This window comes from Ischnura elegans, chromosome 9, assembly GCF_921293095.1.
Source record: "Ischnura elegans chromosome 9, ioIscEleg1.1, whole genome shotgun sequence".
Lineage (NCBI taxonomy): Eukaryota > Metazoa > Arthropoda > Insecta > Odonata > Coenagrionidae > Ischnura > Ischnura elegans.
The window spans coordinates 40,052,364-40,071,208 of record NC_060254.1 but is presented as its reverse complement, the minus strand read 5'-3'; the positions used below and the strand labels follow the sequence as shown (position 1 = coordinate 40,071,208).

At 43.0% G+C, this 18,845-nt stretch overlaps 3 non-coding genes across 3 annotated transcripts; 1 reads left to right on the top strand and 2 right to left on the bottom strand.

Moving 5' to 3' along the window:
- Window positions 1-5,833: 5,833 nt before the first annotated feature.
- Window positions 5,834-5,906, bottom strand: Trnam-cau. The gene has a single exon. It is a non-coding gene; the product is annotated as a tRNA-Met (tRNA).
- Window positions 5,907-7,104: 1,198 nt separating this feature from the next.
- On the bottom strand, window positions 7,105-7,177 carry Trnam-cau. Its single transcript has one exon. It is a non-coding gene; the product is annotated as a tRNA-Met (tRNA).
- Window positions 7,178-10,877: 3,700 nt separating this feature from the next.
- Window positions 10,878-10,950, top strand: Trnam-cau. The gene has a single exon. It is a non-coding gene; the product is annotated as a tRNA-Met (tRNA).
- The last annotated feature ends 7,895 nt before the right edge of the window (window positions 10,951-18,845 follow it).

Below are 18,845 nucleotides of genomic sequence, written 5' to 3'. Positions count from 1 at the left end.
AAGGCTGATTTCTGCTGTCACTTCGGTCGCATTTTAATCGGTTTTCAAAAATAACCGCGGCGCGGTGATGAGTGTAATGCGATCCACTTTTTGTCAAGTATTTTGCATGATAGTGTTTGTAATTTCGAGGAAAAGCATTGAACTTTTACGAATTGATAGATCACATCATCATGCATATGAATTTCGGTAAATACCTCCAATTATACCATATTTTCCCGTGAAACTCGGATCAATTTGTCTGTCGGCGACGCGAGTGGCGACTTTTGTAAACCCATTGAAATGCACGGTGGGTGACAACACGTTTAGGGACCGACTTAAGGATCCTCTTCTGTAATATTCGTGGCTAGTACCTTCCGTCAACCATTCTGAGCGCATGACCGCTAACAGTGATTTTAACGCTACGCTTGGCTTTATATTGAACGAAAGTTTTGAACTGGTGAATTAGAAGTGAATTGACGAGGTGAAACTGAAGTGACGCAGTGTGAATTAGCGATTGAAAAAAGGATGGTGGGAATGGCCGTGATTCAGAAAATGATGCCTCTAGCGAATACTCTTTTGGCCCCAGAAAACCTATAGCTCGAGCTGTATTTCTGAAGGACGTATAACCTGTAATGGCGTAACAGCCGAAGCCGGTCAAAATAAAAATAAATGGATTGCGGAAGTATCTGTTATTGATATTTTCAAGTTTTTCGTGCAATTTGGGATATTCAACAACTTGAGTATGAGCATTTCTCTCCAGTGTCTAGCAACCCCTATTTAATCTAAATAATTAGGTAACCCGTGGGAACATTTCGCACTTTCACGCTATAATGGAATAAGTATGTTAAGGAAACGGTATAATTGGGTTTTACATAGAAAAGAAAGTATCATAATGTACTTTCTTTATACTAGTTTTCCTGCAAAAATATTTAAAAAAAACATGGATACAATTCAGGCAAGAGAGTTTGGTTCCAGTAAGAGCATTCATGAAGTCTGTTATTGAATAATATGTTACTGATTTTCACGAAAGAAAAAAGGCCTGCAGGCATTAATAACGAACTTAACATGTATAGCTTTTAAGTCAAATTGATAGGTAAATGGCGAAATTTGAGATTGAAATTGTATTTTTCGTCTGAAGCCGGTGAGTCAAAGTTGAAAAACGATACCTCATTTATCACTGTAGGTGCAGTATTAACGGAGCATATACGGAATTTCAGGAAAAAATAATAATATATAGGATAACTTCTATTTGCCTGGACTAAATTCGATTTCTCTTAGTGTTTAAAACGAAAAATATCCCCGGGCCGTGTCACTGTTGTAGGGGAAGCGAGAGAGGGCATTGAAAGATGACTACACGAGTGCGAGGAGTAGGAAGACTGGAGTGAAGCAGTGTTTCGGGAAAATGAAATCGTCTAGAGATGAAATCTCGGTCGCCTTCGATGTGTGCGACACATTTCTCAAGTCTATTGCCCGTGGAGCCGTTATTCGGGGAGGACGTGGGTGGAAGGGACTCGGAATAGGATCGAAGGGGCAGGGAAGGATCGGGGAGCGATATGAATTGGGGTATGGGGGAGTGTGCTATGAAATCTGATGGATTCCGCGGGACAGTTTGAGACACTGCGATGGGGTGATGTCGGAGGGACGAAGGCTGTATAGGTTACGCCCTCTAAAACTGAAAACTTATCTCAAATAATGGTTTTGTTCGTAATCCAGAAGGAATATTTCGTGAATAAAAAACTTTTTCCGCGTAATTTAGTTCAGCAAATGAGAAGTATAATAAAATACATAAATATTTTCCGGATTAAGACCGCGTGGACTCATTTTTGCGGACATTCGCAAATAGAGTTCAATTCTAAAATTATAATTTAATTAACGAATGAATAGGAATATGGTCTAAAAATACTTCGATGAAATATCTCCTGTAATATTTTTGTTGGTCAGCGTTTCACCTCCTTCAGCAAGATATGTAAAAAATTAAAAAAAACCAATAGAATGAATAATATTTTGTTAAGCCGTTTCATTGTTTTTTGGTAAACGTATACGTATAGTTTATTGACGTATTCATGTTTATAAATATTGTGTACAGAAAGATAAGTAAACACTGCGCAGTTAATTCGACATTCAGGCTATAGTGAAACGCCAACGCATGCAAATTTATGGTCCATTTTTATGACAACATTCGCCTATAAAATAAATTTTCTCTCACATTCAATATGCTCGTATTTCCCCTAGTCAGCAATAATGTCATCCGCGTCCCACTGGAAATATACTCCGGTAATTTAAGAAAAATAATTTTAAAATGACAGCTAAGTCCAATTTTTTAATACGGTAGTATCCTTCATCAAAGAAAACGAAAGGCATTTATTGCGATTCTTTACCCACCATCAGGGTATTCATAATATACAAATTATTTGGTTTTAGAAATCCCAGTTCAGACGAATGTTAATGGTCAATTTTGACCTCATTTGAAAAAGGCCAGATTGGCGCCCATGCGATGCCACTCCTCGTGACGTCACAGGGACCTAGATGCTATCTGAGTAGTCCGGAGTTTTACATCGTCTGAGATTACCAATGCATGGATGAGGCACAGAGCTCAGGGAAACATCTCTTAATAATCGCTAATTAAAATTGCCTTATGTCGGAAAGTTTCCTTCGTTTGATAGGATATCAATAATCCTTATTTAAGCCAAGCGCTACCTGCTAGCAGTGTATTCGGCTACCTGCCAGCAGCCTGCATCGTAGCGGCGCTCATAGCCTCGCACCAAGGTGGCCTCAAACGGCGGCAGACGGAACCAGAATGACGTCGAAAGGGCTTTTCCCAGCATTCATACTTAGCCGTCGAGTTTTCACGCGCTTGAAAATTTTCAATTTTCTCTTAATCGCGAAAAATATATATCATCATTAAAAAATCTAAAAGCGTGAAATACACACTACAGGAGTAATAATCTTTCGATTAGAGCAATAAAAAATAATAGGAAACCACGCTATTAAACTATTTTGAATACCACGCCTCAGAAAAAACGTCACGAACGAATATGCAGTCCGATACATTTGTTGGTAAGAACTGGATATATATTTATGCTTTCTGGTGTCGAAATTCATTAATCCATTTTTGCTTTATGAGAACATGAAATGTGATCATACATGTTTTGAATATTTTATTTATTCCTTCATGTAATAGGAAACTTGTTGTGCTATTTTATTTACGTAATTGAAGCGATAGAAATGTTATTAGGTAGTAATTTTATAATCAATTTTAAGAGCTACACCATTAGCTGTTATGAATCTGAATCGATTATTTTTTTGATACAATATTTTATTGCTATTTGCATAGTTTATGTAAGTTCGTAGTGTTGCGGCCCAGTCTACTTCAAGTAAATGTAAGTATTATAAATTTACTACTAATATTTTATCAGTACTATTTCTGGAGATGGGGTTGGTGTGGTGGCTAGAGTGTACGCTTCCCACCCCGTGGGCTTGGATTCAAATCCCGGCGGTGGCAGAGAATTTTCAGAGACTGTCCGATCCCTCCTTGAACGTTCTTTGGATGACATTTCAAGCGCAACAGTCCGTCCGTCGGTTGGGACGTTAAGCGTGGTCCCCTTGGCGCCTTTCGCTAAGGGCAGGCTAATGCCGACGCCGAGTTTCTTTCCTTCCATACCCTTCCCTCATGTCGCAAATGACCTAAGCTGTTGGTCGCCTACTTCAAATACCATACTGGTACTAGTACTGACTAGTATAATTATTAACGGCGATAAATATCTCCGTGTATTGTTTAAAAATGTTCATTTCGAAATTTCTAATATTGCGTCAAGAAATCAATTTATCCAGATCAGTTTTATTTCCTTTGTCGTTCCCTGGCTAAGATTTTTACCGCTTAAAGCCATACCGGATCAACAGGTACCGTAGAGTTCTCTCTCCTTTTCAAAGTTTAGCTCAAAGCGTTCACTTGTGGGTTTACGTACCCTTGCGGAATCATTATCCTGAAACGAATGAGCTGTATCCCTTGGCAATCGAAAAAAAAATCAAATTGAGTGTGGAGAATATGGAAAGAGAAAACGTCTTCATTGAAATGCCAATGTTTAGGAAATTGATCAAAAATTTATTTCTTACTTTTTCCCCGAGGAAATTGTTCCGATTCAGCTCCCCTTACGTTAAAGAGCCAGGGGAGACAATCTGCTAATTTTCAAGGCGACGGAATTCTCTCAGTATGGGGGAGATGAAGACACTGGTCCCTTTTATGTACCCTGACAAAGGGTGAGGGGGGTGAGTTGGAGTGAGGAATGTGTGCGTACCCTGAATTTGGCCTGGGATGCAGGGTAGGGTAAGAAAGGGATCCTCAGGGTCCCTTCCCCCCAGCTCCGTTAAGACACAAGCTGTTAAGGATACCTTCTTCTCCTTCGTCTTGGTGTTTCTACTTCCCAGCGGTTAAATGAGAGATGCCAAGAGACGGGTAGTATGGGGAGTATAGGATCTGGGGAAACCCTAAGGAGTAGATCCCCCTCCCTTCTCCCGTATCAGATGTTTGAGGCAGCCGCCCGTGAAATGTGTACATAAATGTATGGAGCCATCCCCACTTGGTAGCCTGTGTAGGGAGAGCTTTCTGAAAGCATTACCTTGTTATTGGGAACAAGTTGCCCTGCCACCGTGAAGTCGTTTGTTTTGAAATCTTGAAAATATTTCATGTTCCAGCGAGAACGCTCCATGTTCCGAAAAATTCATAATAAGGCGGGAATGAGATTCAGTTGTAATTTAGAAGGAGAATCTCGTCGTAAATATATTCCGACTGTCGGCGTATTTTTTTATTCATGCCATTTTCATTTATGAATGCCGAGAATCATAATAAATTGATGTGTACAAAATTGGTGATTCGTAGTAGAAGTAATTTGATGTAAGCAATTTAACTTCTAAAAATTGGCGTATCTTACAAAAAAGTTAAGTGTAATGTAATGTAAGTAGTCATTGCCACCTTGGATTCCGCGGGAAAGATTGCTTTATGCATCGAATCGATACATCGTGATTTTTTTATTTTTGTGTATAATTGAATTTTTTCTATATTTATAATATAATTAAATAATGTAATAGATATATCTGCATTAACATTTTTACGATGACATAGATTCAAATACGGTTGGTGAGTTCACCTTCGGAAAATAACACTGTGCGGATTATTGAATAAAAAATGTCTTCTTAATGAAGCTGTTGCTACATAAGTATTATGCATCAATGTTACAGTAAAGAAAACGAGGGAATAGAAATAATATTCACAAAATAAAATGCAGTATGGTTGGAAAATTCTTCTATGAAATATCCAATGGAATATTATCGCTGATAAATAGCCGTTTCACTAGTGGGAATAAGTAGCCCTGCCGCTATTCCATGAAGTCTTTTGTTTTTAAATCTTGAAAATATTTCGTTTTCGGAGGAAAACTCCACATTATTATGTCATCGTAATCATCATAAATGGGCAATCCGAGAGTTGATTTGAAGCAGCTCCACATTACGCATTCCTATCAGGCAGCCTTTTCATAGTGACATATTTATTATTTTTTGCATTCTTATTAATCTTTCCTAAGTATTTATTTCGGCGCCGCCCTTTGCATTTCGCCCTTTCAACTTGTACTTCTTTGACTGTCTTCATCAGGCCGCATAACGGCCGACGAATTTCACCGAGAAAATTTTCGAGGATAGCCGCGAAAATATCTTCTGTGATGGTTAATTTCGCTGTCACTTTCGAGGAAGCTATTTGTTACAGCAGTTAATATTAAGCTGGGTTTCAGTTGAGAAAAATGGAAAGAGTAGGTTCGTAAGCTTGGCGAACCTGGTCAGTCATGACAGGCAGGGAGCAAAATTATGCCCCGGGTGAGGATCGAACTCACGACCTTAAGATTATGAGACTTACGCGCTGCCTACTGCGCTACCGAGGCCTTGTTATAAGGGGGTGGTATCTTTTTTCTATTTTGACTTCAAAAATGAACTAATGCTAAGTGGATGGATTATAGAATGTGCGTAGTGTATGCAAGGCTATAGGTGTTTTGGTCCCTACCATGGTTTTTCATGTCATTATATTAAGATTAAGATTAAGGTGGTTGAATCAATTATACTTTTTTGCGTATAATGCATGTACCAAAGTAATCGATAATCTTGAATGGGCATTCAATTTGATATCCTAGGAACTACCTTCACCTTTCGCATGTGATTTCTGCGAATCCCTATGCTCTATTAAATATTCGCTAAAAATAAAAGTTTACGTTTTTATATTGGTAAATAGCTTCTTATCGAAGTAGATGTATGAGAACTTTAAAGATTAAATTTCATAGAGTTTTTTTGGTAATTACCAGATAGCATAATTATGCACGAATAACATTCAGGAATTACTCTCCTGTGGTTCCGACTGTTACTGCATAATTTTAAAGACAAAAATGATGAATATTTTCAAATAATCGATTCCTCATTAGTGTTTTAAGAAGACTTCACCTTTCTTTTACTTTTTTACCACTTTCACATTGCTTAGTCCGTCAATCCATTTTAGCGTTACGTAAACTTCGTAAAACACCAGGCAAGAGACAAGGTAATAATCCAGTCGGTGTACCTCCTCTTAAATATTTGCGCCATTTTTATCGCAAATGAGAAGAATCTTAAAAAAAAAACATGTTTCCAAGATTAGGATTCGCAGTAGGGGCAATAGATACAATTTAGTTAATAATTTGGAATTAAAAATTCTATGCTTACGAAAAAACGATCGACGCTTGCATTCCAATTCGGCCGAGAGAGCTCTCCTATAGAATTTCCATGTCATCGGGGATAGGTTTCACGGCGATTATTCTACGGAACCGTTTGTTTTAATATCTTGCCATTATTTCAAGGCGAAAGGAATGATCCATCATATTAAGAAAACTTCACAATAAACCAGGAAGCAGATATATTTTTTATCTGGTAGAGGGATGTCTTGTGAAATATATTTAATGTTATTTATTGCAGCGGTTAACATTCAGTGGAATTGGAAATCTGATGCAATACAGTTGATGTAAAGAGTAGAGGAAAAGGGAAAGAACTAGGTTCATAAACTTTGCGAATTTAAGTCAGTCAGAAAAAGTTAGTTATGACATACAGGAACAAAACTTGTGCCCCGGGTGAGGATCGAACTCACGACCTTAAGATTATGAGACTTACGCGCTGCCTTCTGCGCTACCGAGGCCTGAGGACGTGGAGAGTTATATTTTGTATTTTGACTTCGAAAAAAGAGCAAATGTTAATTGAAGTGGTTGGGTTGTTGGATTTTCGTGTTCAGTAGGTGCTTTTCGTCGAGCAACGAGCTACCAGGGTTTTCCATTTCATTATATTTAGTTTCTATAATGCCGTGTATTATATGAAGGTGATTGATTTAAGTATACCGTGTTAGATATTATTTCACCAGAAAATCAACCGATAAAATTGATTTGATATTTTGTATATATCGAGGCAATAATATGGTAACACATCATGCCATCGAACCAACGGGAAAAATGAATTGACAAATTAGTGTATAACATAAACAGTGGACTACAAAGAATATTGAGAAATTTAGGCACGATTTAAAATATGGTCATTTACAATGCATAAAAATTTGCATGATTTACAGTTGGTTTAACTAGAGATACGACATATTAATATACAACGAGATATGTATGGATTTTAAAAAATTACACCGATTGGTGGAAAGAGACACGCTAGGGCGGATCCAGGATTTTATGTGGGCAGGGTACAAGGTCCTTACAGGCAACCGGTATTCTCATATTTATTTTTTATTTTTATTTATTTATATTATTCCCGAACCACCGAATACAGCTCATATTGGCCGTTTTATATTGGGATATTTAAATAGCATACATCAATTACTAAATGAAATATTCTCTTTATTTTAATACGAAAGTTAATAATGTGAAATAAAATGATTGAGACTTCGAAATGCACAAAACAAATCGAGCACGATGATAACCGTATTCAATATATTGCCTATTTTTTGTCGATTTAGAGGGGCGCACGTCCCCCCGTGCTTAAGACAAGTTTAAAACGGAATTCCAATATGGACGCTTACTGTCGGTAAATTAAATGCATGTGTAATACAAGCGAAACCAGAATGGTGATATTAACCTTCCGTCATCGGCAGCCAAGCTTGAAATTCTTATTTGATGTGAGGCATGATGTGGTGGAAGTTCTTAATATTAGTAAAATTGGTAATTGGAATGTTATAATGTTGTTTTTAACAACGAAAGGCGTTGTGTCAAATTAAAACTCAGCGGAAATATTGCAATTTCCAATTTCACTAATAAGCTTGAAATTGTTTAAGTAGCGGATTCGGGCTTAAGGATGTTATTGTTTGGCTACGGAAGTTGCGGAACCTCAGATGCAATTGTCTTCGATCGCTCGCTCCCTTCCTGATTCCTCTGCAGCAATCTTTACCCTACCTCTCCCTCACCCCGAACCCCCGTATTTTATCGCTTGTGGATGGAATAACGGGAGCGGAAGGAAACAGGGAAATGGATATTTGGCGATATATGAAAGCCAGCCGAGAGAGGGGGAGGAGCATCGCACTTGCTTATCACTGGATCTCCATTTATACCCCGTATTGCGTATGGATGCGATCCCCTGCAGAAAGCCAATCCCTCCACCCATCGCCCTGGCGCCTCGCTTCCACCCTTCATTCTCAAAAGTTGCGCCAGTCGATGCTCTCATGTCTCCTTCCGTCTTCGATCCCGCGGCATCCTTCATGCCTCGTTCACATTACGATTGTCCGAGCGATCGTGCTAACGATAGTTGGCCGAACTACCCGTTTGAATGCATGTCCTGACAATAGTTCACGTAGTTCCGAACGTTGCCACGGTTGCCACTTTACGATGGTTAGGCGCTGGGAGACCGGAAACGGAAGCGACAAGAGAAAGACGAATAGCTCGTGAAGCTCTATTTTTTTCATGGATTTGTCCTAGGAAAGGAGAATATGGGCGGAAGAAAAATTATTCGGTAAATACACGTTGAACAAAGAAATATCTTGACCCTGCATACCTCAACAGCTTTGCTAACCGTCGATTTCCCGTTCGCTTTCGATGTCAGCACTAGAGGGCAGCTCAGGTTTTAACAATCGTCGTGTTAATGCACGATAGTTCCGACAATCGCTGGAACAATCGTAATGTGAATGAGGCATCACACGAATATTGCAAAAGAGGATCCTCAAGTCGTCCTCTAAATGTGTTGTCAACCACCGCGCATTTAATTGGGTTTACAGAAGTCGCCACTGGCGTCGCTGACAGACAAATTTATCCGAGTTTCAATACATAAGGTACAAATAGCGATTTTAACCTAAATTTATATGATGATGACATGATAAAAACATGATGATGTGATCCATCAAATTCATAACTTTTCAATGCAATCCCTTGCAATTACAAACATTGCATTGCAAAATATTGGAAAAGAGTGGATCGAATTGCGCTCTGCATTAAATATGAAAGATCGTTTGCCTGTCAGAACCTTGTGCCCTCCCCTGAAAAAATTCTTTATCCGCCCTTGCATGTCTTAAGGCCTGTTTACACGGTACATTAACACATACGGGTTAATGTTTAAATGTATGAACGCGAGAATGAACGCCAAAATGCACCGTGTAACCACCCAACTTGTGCGAATGCATGCACAGAAAATAGAACCTGTTCTAATTTGGTTCATGCATTCGTACATGTTCCGTTCCGGTCCACAAAAATCATTCACGCAAACGTACATTAACTCGTACGTGTTAATTTATCGTGTAAACAGGCCTTTAGAATTATAAAATCCACTTCTGACCACTCACTCACTCGCTTACTCATACAAATTTTTGGGATGAACGAGACAAAATACGACAAAAATTCATTTAATACACCACCTGTGAAAATTGCAATCTGATCCAATACAGTTTATTTAAAGACTATAGGAAAAGTGAAACAATATCCTCCTCAGTCCCGGGACATATCTACCGTGATTTTTGGCCTGAATTTAATGTGTTCTGGTTAATTAATCGTCAACAAACAACATTTGCGACTTCTGTGCGAGGCTGTCATCTGTAAGGACTCACTGAACTAGATGCAATGGTGACATTTTACTCACCCTAGGGATGAAAAATTCAAACGCCGGTGTATTGTATACAATACGCCAAGACCGAGGAGGATATTGAGTTAAGAGTCCATAAATGAACTTTGCTAATATTCAGTCGGTCAGAAAAAGTTAGTCATGACGCGCTGGAACAAAACTTGTGCCCTGGGTGAGGATCGAACTTGCATGTCTCTTTCCACCAGTGTATATACCCCTTTTGATCTATGCACCTCTTGTTGCATATTATTGTGTCGTATCTCTAGTTAAACCAACTGTAAATAATGTAAATGTTTGATGCATTGTAAATGAGTGTTTTGTAAATCATGCCTAAATTTCTCCCTTTTCTTTGTAGTTTGCTATTTATGCTATATATTATTTTAGCAATTCATTGTTCCCGTTGGTTCGATGGCATGTTGGCATGAAGTGTTACTAAATTATCGCCTTGATATATACAAAATATGAAGTCAAGATTATCGATTGATTTTCTGGTGGAATAATATCTAACACGGTATACTTGAATCAATGACCTTAATATAATATACGGCATTATAGAAATCTAAATATAATGAAATGGAAAACCGAGGTAGTGCGTTGCACGAGTAAAAGCAACTGAACACGCTTATCCTATAAGCCATCCTCTGCAATTAACATGATCTCTTTTTCGAAGTCAAAATATAAAATAATTTCTCGAAAAAATTATTTTATATTTTGACTTCGAAAAAGTGATCATGTTATTTGCAGAGGATGGCTTATAGGATAAGGGTGTTCAGTTGCTACTCCACACATTCAATCAATAAGCCTCGGTAGCGCAGTAGGCAGCGCGTAAGTCTCATAATCTTAAGGTCGTGAGTTCGATCCTCACCCGGGGCATAATTTTTGTTCCAGTGCGTCATGACTAACTTTTTCTGACCGACTGAATATTCGCAAAGTTTATGGACTAACTCTATATTCTTTCACTTTTCCTCTACTCTTTAAAGCAACTATTTTGGATCAGATTTCAATTTTTACGGGTGGTGTACTGAATGACTTTTTGTCGTATCTCGTCTCGTTCACCCCAAAAATTTGTATGAGTGAGTGAGTGGTCAGAAGTGGATATTATCTAATAATTAAATTTTCGTGTCACGGTTTTTCCTCCAAAACGGCTGGTCCGATTCCTATGAAATTTGGTGTGTAAATTCAGTAGGTCTGAGAATAGGATGTAAACAACTTTTTATCCTTCCGCAGGGCTTGGGACCTGAATCCTTTCCATAACAAAAAAAATGTGAAGTTCGTTATTTACGCCTACAGACCTTTCTTCCTTTGCATATTTAAATAAGCTATAATGGTCAAATTTAAATGAGACATATATCATTGGAAAGAAAAATAAATGCAAATTCTTATTCTTTGACTTCGTTGCATTCAACGTACGTTTTCCACGTGATTCACGGTGAAATTTGAAAAACGATGCATAAAAATGCTGAAATTTTAACGTTTTAAATAAGATTCTTGAGTTGAGTTATTAAAGCACTGCAGGAACAAGTGACTTTGTACGCAGTCACGCGCACGGGTGCAAAGTTAAATACACCAAAGAATAAAGTTCGCCATGAAAACCCCAGCTAAGTCAAATATTTTTTCATGGCGAACTTCATCCTTTGGTGTAATGAGTTATTGAGTTTAAAACGAAAACTTAACAGAAAAGTGTTCAATGAAAAAAAGGAGATAGGCGTGTCACATCTCGCCAATGGAAGAGTGCTCCCTTTGGCGGATTACCGTCTCTCGGGACGTGAGGCAGACAATGGGGAGAGAAAAGGAGGGCGTAAGGGGTAGTTGGGTTCATAAGGAGGAGAAGGGGAGCTGCAAAAGGGCCGTGAAAAGGCATCCAGGGTCAAGGCTTCCTGCTCTCCTCTCCTCTCAAACCTCACCTCACTCTCTCATCAATCCAACCTTTCGAAAAGAGAGCATTCTTTTGTATAAAGTCCGTTTTACACGGGGAACGAAATTGCGCAGGTTGGAACTGTCTTTACCAATCTTTTATGTCGTAGAATAGCGCGAATGCACGAACGACTATTTTGCCATCTCACGTCCACGCATTCTCGCATGTGTTCTAGCAATTCAACGCCTTACACGTCGCAATTTTGACTGCGCCTTCATATGCACGACAGATTGTGCAAGTAAGTGCCCCGTAAAAACTGCCTAAATGCCATGAATGTACTGGTGACCCTAGGCTCAAAATATGTTATAAGATAAGGACACGCTTTCGTTTTTCACCTTTTTGGTGACATTAGAAAAACTTTTCAACCAAAGTTGATTGAGTAATATTTCTTTAACGTTTACACATAGTCCCACATTCCTATAATATTGCCGGTGGGGCCTCCTCCCTATTCCCCCCCGGAAAAGGCACACCTATCCAAACAAACCATCGGATTGAATCACTGATTAACAGCCTAACCTTAAATGAGTCTTAACCTTGACACGTTCCGAGCTCAATATCTTCGCAAAGAAATCCCATCCCCACTTGATTACTCCGCCATCGTTCCACCCTTGCGTAGGGTTCGGGTTATCGCCAGGGTTCCGGTCAAGCGGACACAACAGCTATGCGCCATCCCCTGGATACTTCGCGAGGCAGCTTCGTAACCTCCAGCCAATCCAACAGCTCCTTCCCCATTAATCCCCACCCTACATCCATGACCTCTTATTTTTCATATACAACGTTCTCTTTCACACAAATCTGGAATCGCTCAACTAAGAACACTGGCCCGAGAAACGAGGAAAGTGTTATTGTAGCGCCGGTTCGCTGGAGAAGGATATTCAAAATAACGTTCGCTCACTTCGAGGTTCAAACCACAACTCCTTTATTCTCTCTCTTTTACAACGGGCCCCAAAAGCCCTTCTCCCGTCGAGGTCTTCACGCCCCCACCTCCTGGGTTTCCCCCAAGAGACCATGTCCTGAGTAGCGGACAGCGCTCCGCTACACTGCCCCCTCCTTTCAAAGGCGTCGCGCCCTCGCGACGGTCAGCATAGCTGGAACCTTCGCTGTCCTCGGATCTCGGAAAGTTGGCGCCTTTATCTCCTTACCTCTGAAACGAAAAGAAAAGAGACCACCCCCCCGGAATTACTCCTTCCTCAGAGCCCGGCTTGAAACCTTTCTGGCTCCCTTGTCACCCGTCTGGGATATCGCATGGTCGGCTCAATAACCGCTTCAGCTGGTGGCTCCTCTCTCGCTGCCGGAGTCGCTTGGCCCTCCTGTGTTGGTGGAATGGAGAAAAACTTCCATCCACCCCCTCCGCGGACGACCGGTTTTTCCCTCGCTGTCTCGCCCTCTCTTGGCCCATCTTTTGTCTCTTCAACTCCGTCCGTATTCTCACATTCCTTTTCCGTGTCTCCTCCCGGTCTTTCCTCCCACCTTTTGAGTCGGTTGAAGTGTACCACTAGGCGGCGGCGAGGATTATCCACCTTCTTCACTCGGTACGTGACCTCGGACAATTTCCGTATGATTTGGAAAGGACCCGTCCAGGGGCGATGGAATTTGCGACACTTCCCTCTTGCCGTAGCGGGATCGTGGAGCCATACCCTTTCCCCTTCCTCAAAGGGTGCACCGTGACAACGGCGGTCGTATTGTTCTTTTTGCCGGAGGTGGGCCGACCCAAGCCTCTGCCGTGCGAGATCATGGGCTTTCTCGAGGCTCTCTCGCAAGCGTCTCACAAAGTCGCCTTCTTTCGCCACCCCCCTCTGCACGTCAGGGATCCCCCACTCTAACTCAATGGGAAGGCGCACTTCTCTGCCAAACATAAGAAAATAAGGTGTAAATCCTGTGCTGCTGTGTTTGGCCGACCGATAGGCTAGCATGACGGAATCCAAATGCTCATCCCATTCGGATTCCATATCCGTCCACTGGCTCAACATAGCTAATAATGTTCTATTGAACCGCTCGACTTGGCCGTCCGACTGTGGGTGGTAGGGTGATGTTCTTGTTTTTACCGCCCCAATCACTTTACACATCTCTTGGAAGAGGCGGGATTCGAATTGGCGTCCTTGATCAGTATGGATTTCCCGTGGCACTCCCCACCTGCACACGAAGCCCTTAACATGATGCGCCACTGTTTCCGCCTCTTGGTTATGCATGGCATACGCTTCGGTCCACTTGGTGAACTCATCAGCGACCACCAATATATATTTATTTCCCAACTTTGTTTGAGGAAGTGGTCCTAAAATGTCCATGGAAATCCTTTCCATCGGTCCTCCCGTCGGGCAATGACCCAGTGGTGCTCGTTGCTGGTGAGGCGGGGATTTCCGACGCGAACAATCTTCACACGTGCGGCACCAAATTTCCACGTCTTTTGTGTATCCGGGCCAATAGTAGCGCTCTCTCACTTTACCTAGAGTTTTCTCATACCCTAAATGGCCTCCGACGGGCGAATCGTGCAAAGCCCGAAGAATTTCGTCCCTAGCCTCAGCAGGCACAATTATCTGGAGACGGAAGGCGTCCCTTCCTTCTTCTTCCCACCTTCGAAAGAGAGCCCCATCCTTAAACACTAGTCTATCCCATTGTGTCCACAAAGCCTTCGCCCTCGGGCAGTCACCCCTCCTCTCTCCCTCGGACGGCCGAATTCCTGCTTCGAGTGCTTCCATTACCCTTCTCAGCACGGGGTCTTTGCTTTGTCTGTCTCTCACGCTTTCACTGGGGGCCTCTAAGACGGCGTCGATTTCCGCTGAAATCAGCTCCCCCTCTCCCCGAGCGCACTGTTTACAAACAGACCGGGATAAACCGTCGGCATTTCCATGTTTGTTTCCCGGCCGATGCACCACTAAAAAGTCATACTCCGACAATTGCTCAAGCCAGCGAGCAACTTGTCCTTCCGGTTCTCGAAACGATCTCAACCACTGTAGGGAATTATGATCGGTGCGCACCACAAACCGTTTGCCTAATAAATATTGGCGAAAATGGCGGGTAGAATTTACTACCGCCAAAAGTTCACGCCTCGTCACACAATATTGTTTTTCGGCACGTGAGAGCGTCCGACTATAATAGGCCACAACCCTTTCCTCGCCTTCCTGTCTCTGGCTGAGTACGGCCCCGATACCCATCCCGCTAGCGTCACAGTCGAGCGTAAATTCGCAGTCCATCCGCGGGAAGGCCAAAATCGGTGAACACGTTAGCTTTCGCTTAAGAGTCTGAAAGGCGTCTTCACATTCTGCACTCCATTTAAATAAGGCATGCTTTTCGGTCAACCTGTGAAGGGGGCAGGCTATCTGTGAAAAGTCTCTAATGAACCGCCTGTAGTAAGACACAGTTCCTAGGAACGCCCTAAGCTCCTCAAGGGATGCTGGAGATCGCCATTGTGTGATCGCGGCAATTTTATTAGGATCCGTCGCGACACCATTTTTGGAGACTATATGGCCTAAAAATTTCACAGATGGTTTCATGATTTGGCACTTCTCAGGCTTAATTTTCAGTCCCGCCTTCCTTAGGCGTATCAACACATCTGTTAGCCTTTCTACGTGCTCCCTAAAATCCCTTCCAAAAATTATGACGTCATCCAAGTACACCAAACAAGACCTCCACTGTGCACCCGCGAGCACTAGGTCCATTAGTCTTTGGAATGTACTGGGTCCGTTGCACAATCCGAAAGGCAGCACTTTAAACTGATATAGACCGTCACCAGTGGTAAAGGCTGTCTTTTCTCGATCAGCTTCCGCGACCTCGCACTGCCAGTATCCTGACGCCATATCTATTGTGGAGAAAGCTGTTGCGCCGGCGAGCGAATCGAGAATGTCGTCCATGCGGGGGAGGGGATAAGCATCTTTGTGAGTCACGGAATTCAGACGCCTATAATCAACACAAAATCGCGTCGATCCGTCTTTCTTTGTCACAAGAACGATCGGTGAACTCCAAGGAGATGATGATTCTTCGATTATATCGTCCCTCATCATTTCCTCTACGATTCGTCGCACTTCTCCGCGTCTGTGGATTGGCAATCTCCTGGGAGGTTGCCGAATCGGGGACACATCCCTAGTCTCTATTGTGTGCTTAAGAATGTTTGTACGCCCTAAGTCGTAGGGTCCTCGAGAGCACACATCTGAAAACTCATTCAACACTGTTTTGAGTTCCTCTATTTCCGCTTCACTAATATCGGCACAGTTTAAGTCAAAGAGGGAAGATGCTGGGGGGAGATGCGCGTTCTCCAGACTAAAAACGGGCTTTTGACATGGTTCCACTTGTTCTCCACAACACTCGTGCAATACGCCCACTTTCGTGTCTTTGTATAGAGTCACTGTCTCTCCCAAGGGATTCAGGAAAAGCATATTCACCGTATCCTTCACGTTATGCAAAATCCGCGCACCGAAAACGCCATAACGCTCTAAAAGTTTTGGGTTTGGCTCGATTATCCCCACTTTTTCTTTGAACCCCGGGTCCGAGCTCACCAAACACTCCACTACCACTTCGTGGTGAGGAGGAAGAACAACGTTCTCCTTCAACGTCACTGCGCAGCCCCACTCGCACTTTCCCTCACTTGAGAGAAAAGGCACCGCTTTTCCGCGGAGAAGAATGCAATTCCGGGAAAAAGCCACGTCACACTGATGTGCTCGCAGAAAATCGGCACCCAGGAGGCATCCCTTCGATAGGCGCGGGGCGATGAGCACATCATGAGAGAACTCTTCCCCTCCGATCTGAAGTATCACTTCACCCTTCCCAAGCACCCGTAATGGCTCCCCATTCGCCGTTATTAGTGTCACATTGTCTGTTATGATTTTCCCCGAATTTTCGGTGCGGCTCCATATTTCTTCCGATATCAGTGACACTGCCGCTCCCGTGTCTATTAGTATCTCGACGGGGATCCCCGAAACGGATCCGCGCACCAGGGGCACTGACTCGGACAAAATTGTCCAAATTTCCTTTACTCCGCGTCCTCCGACGCCCTCGAGCGGTGAAGTAGTGTCTCGGTTTCCTTTTCCGTCTGCGGCCGAGAAGGTTACCGTCTCCTCGGCCTCCCATCGTTTCCCGAGAAGGAAAGCCGTGGGCATTCGGCCCTCAGATGGCCCTCCTCGCCGCACATCCAACAGCGCGGCCGATCTCTGCGCCTCACACTGGAATTAGGGCGCCGCCTCTCCGGAGCGGGAGCGGGGTCGTGGTCCTCACCACTCGACATAACCATCCCTCGTAGAAATTGCAACACCTCTCTCATTGTCTCTGAGTTCTGAGTCAACGCGGCCTCCACTCTGTCCTCGCGACCACACCCTCGACTCCCCACACCGATATCCTGTGACCTGACGAGCGTCGCCGGCGCCAACGCATTCACTCCCCTGGTGGATGACTCGGCGAAATGGATTGCCTCCATCTCGATTGCAACGCCGATTGCTTCCTCGAGGCTAGCAGGTCTCGCCTGCTTCACCCACACCCGAATGTTCCCGTCGAGCCCATCGAGGAAGCGGTCGCGCACTACGGTCTTTCTCGCATCCTCGGGCCAGGAAGGGTATGCGCGCCGAGCAAGGCGCCCGAGGTCCGTGGCAAAGGCGGCGATGTCTTCTCCGGGGTTGCGCGCCCTTTGGACGAATCGCGCCTTCTCCTTCTCGCTCGCTTCCCTTGGGTTGAAGCGCCGCCCCAACGCCTCCCGCGCCTTTTCATAGCTCCCTCTGTTTTCCTCCGGCAGATCACGAAACGCCGAGAGAGCGTTTCCTGTGAGGCAGAGTCTCAGGTAGAGCGTCTTCTGCTCCTCAGGCCATTTATTTATTTCCGCCACTGTCTCAAATTGGAAGACCCAGTCTTCCCACTCCTCCGCACCACTAAACTTCTCCGGCATCACCATACCCGCCATGGCTGCCGCCGCCGAACCGCACGCAAAATCTCAGGAACGAGAACACATCCTACCGACTGCGCCAATGTAGCGCCGGTTCGCTGGAGAAGGATATTCAAAATAACGTTCGCTCACTTCGAGGTTCAAACCACAACTCCTTTATTCTCTCTCTTTTACAACGGGCCCCAAAAGCCCTTCTCCCGTCGAGGTCTTCACGCCCCCACCTCCTGGGTTTCCCCCAAGAGACCATGTCCTGAGTAGCGGACAGCGCTCCGCTACATTATCATAAAGAAAATTTCAAAATTTGTCTTCTATGAACTGCGTAAGCGGAGGAGACGTTCATGAACAAGAAGTAGCTTATGAGAGGATGGCTATGAAAAATTTTAAAGAAAAGGTTATTGGAGAGTTTCATCTGGAGAAGAGCGCTTTACGGTGCGGAAGTGTGGACACTTGGGAAGGAGGACGAGAGAAGACTGGAGGCGTTTAGGAGTGTACGTGGATAAGAATGAAGCAGGAAAATTGGACGGAGAGGAGGAGGAACAATGAAATGCTGGACCTGGTGGGTGAATAGAGGAATCTTCTAGATGAGATATGGTGGAGACAGAAGGTATAGATCAAGGGAGTACTGAGTGGGGAGAGGATGTTGAAAACGGAATTAGAGGGTAGAATGTTGAGTAAACAAGGGAGAGGAAAGAAGAGAATAGATTTTTACATTGAATGAAAGGGAGAAGGCCTTATTATGAATTGAAGAGAGAACTCGTTGAAGGAAGGGGAGGCTGCCAGAATACTTCTTCAATACTCCATGCAAACCAACCTTAATTGGTAGAATACTTTAATAATAATAATGTCTCCAATAGCACTTGGATTATCACAAATTGGCACTTCATAATTTAAACCTACGATCACAGCTATCTATAAAGATATTTATTTTAGTTTCACTGCAAGCACTTTCATGTTTTTTTGATAGGTTACTTCAATGCGAAGGGTCAAAAT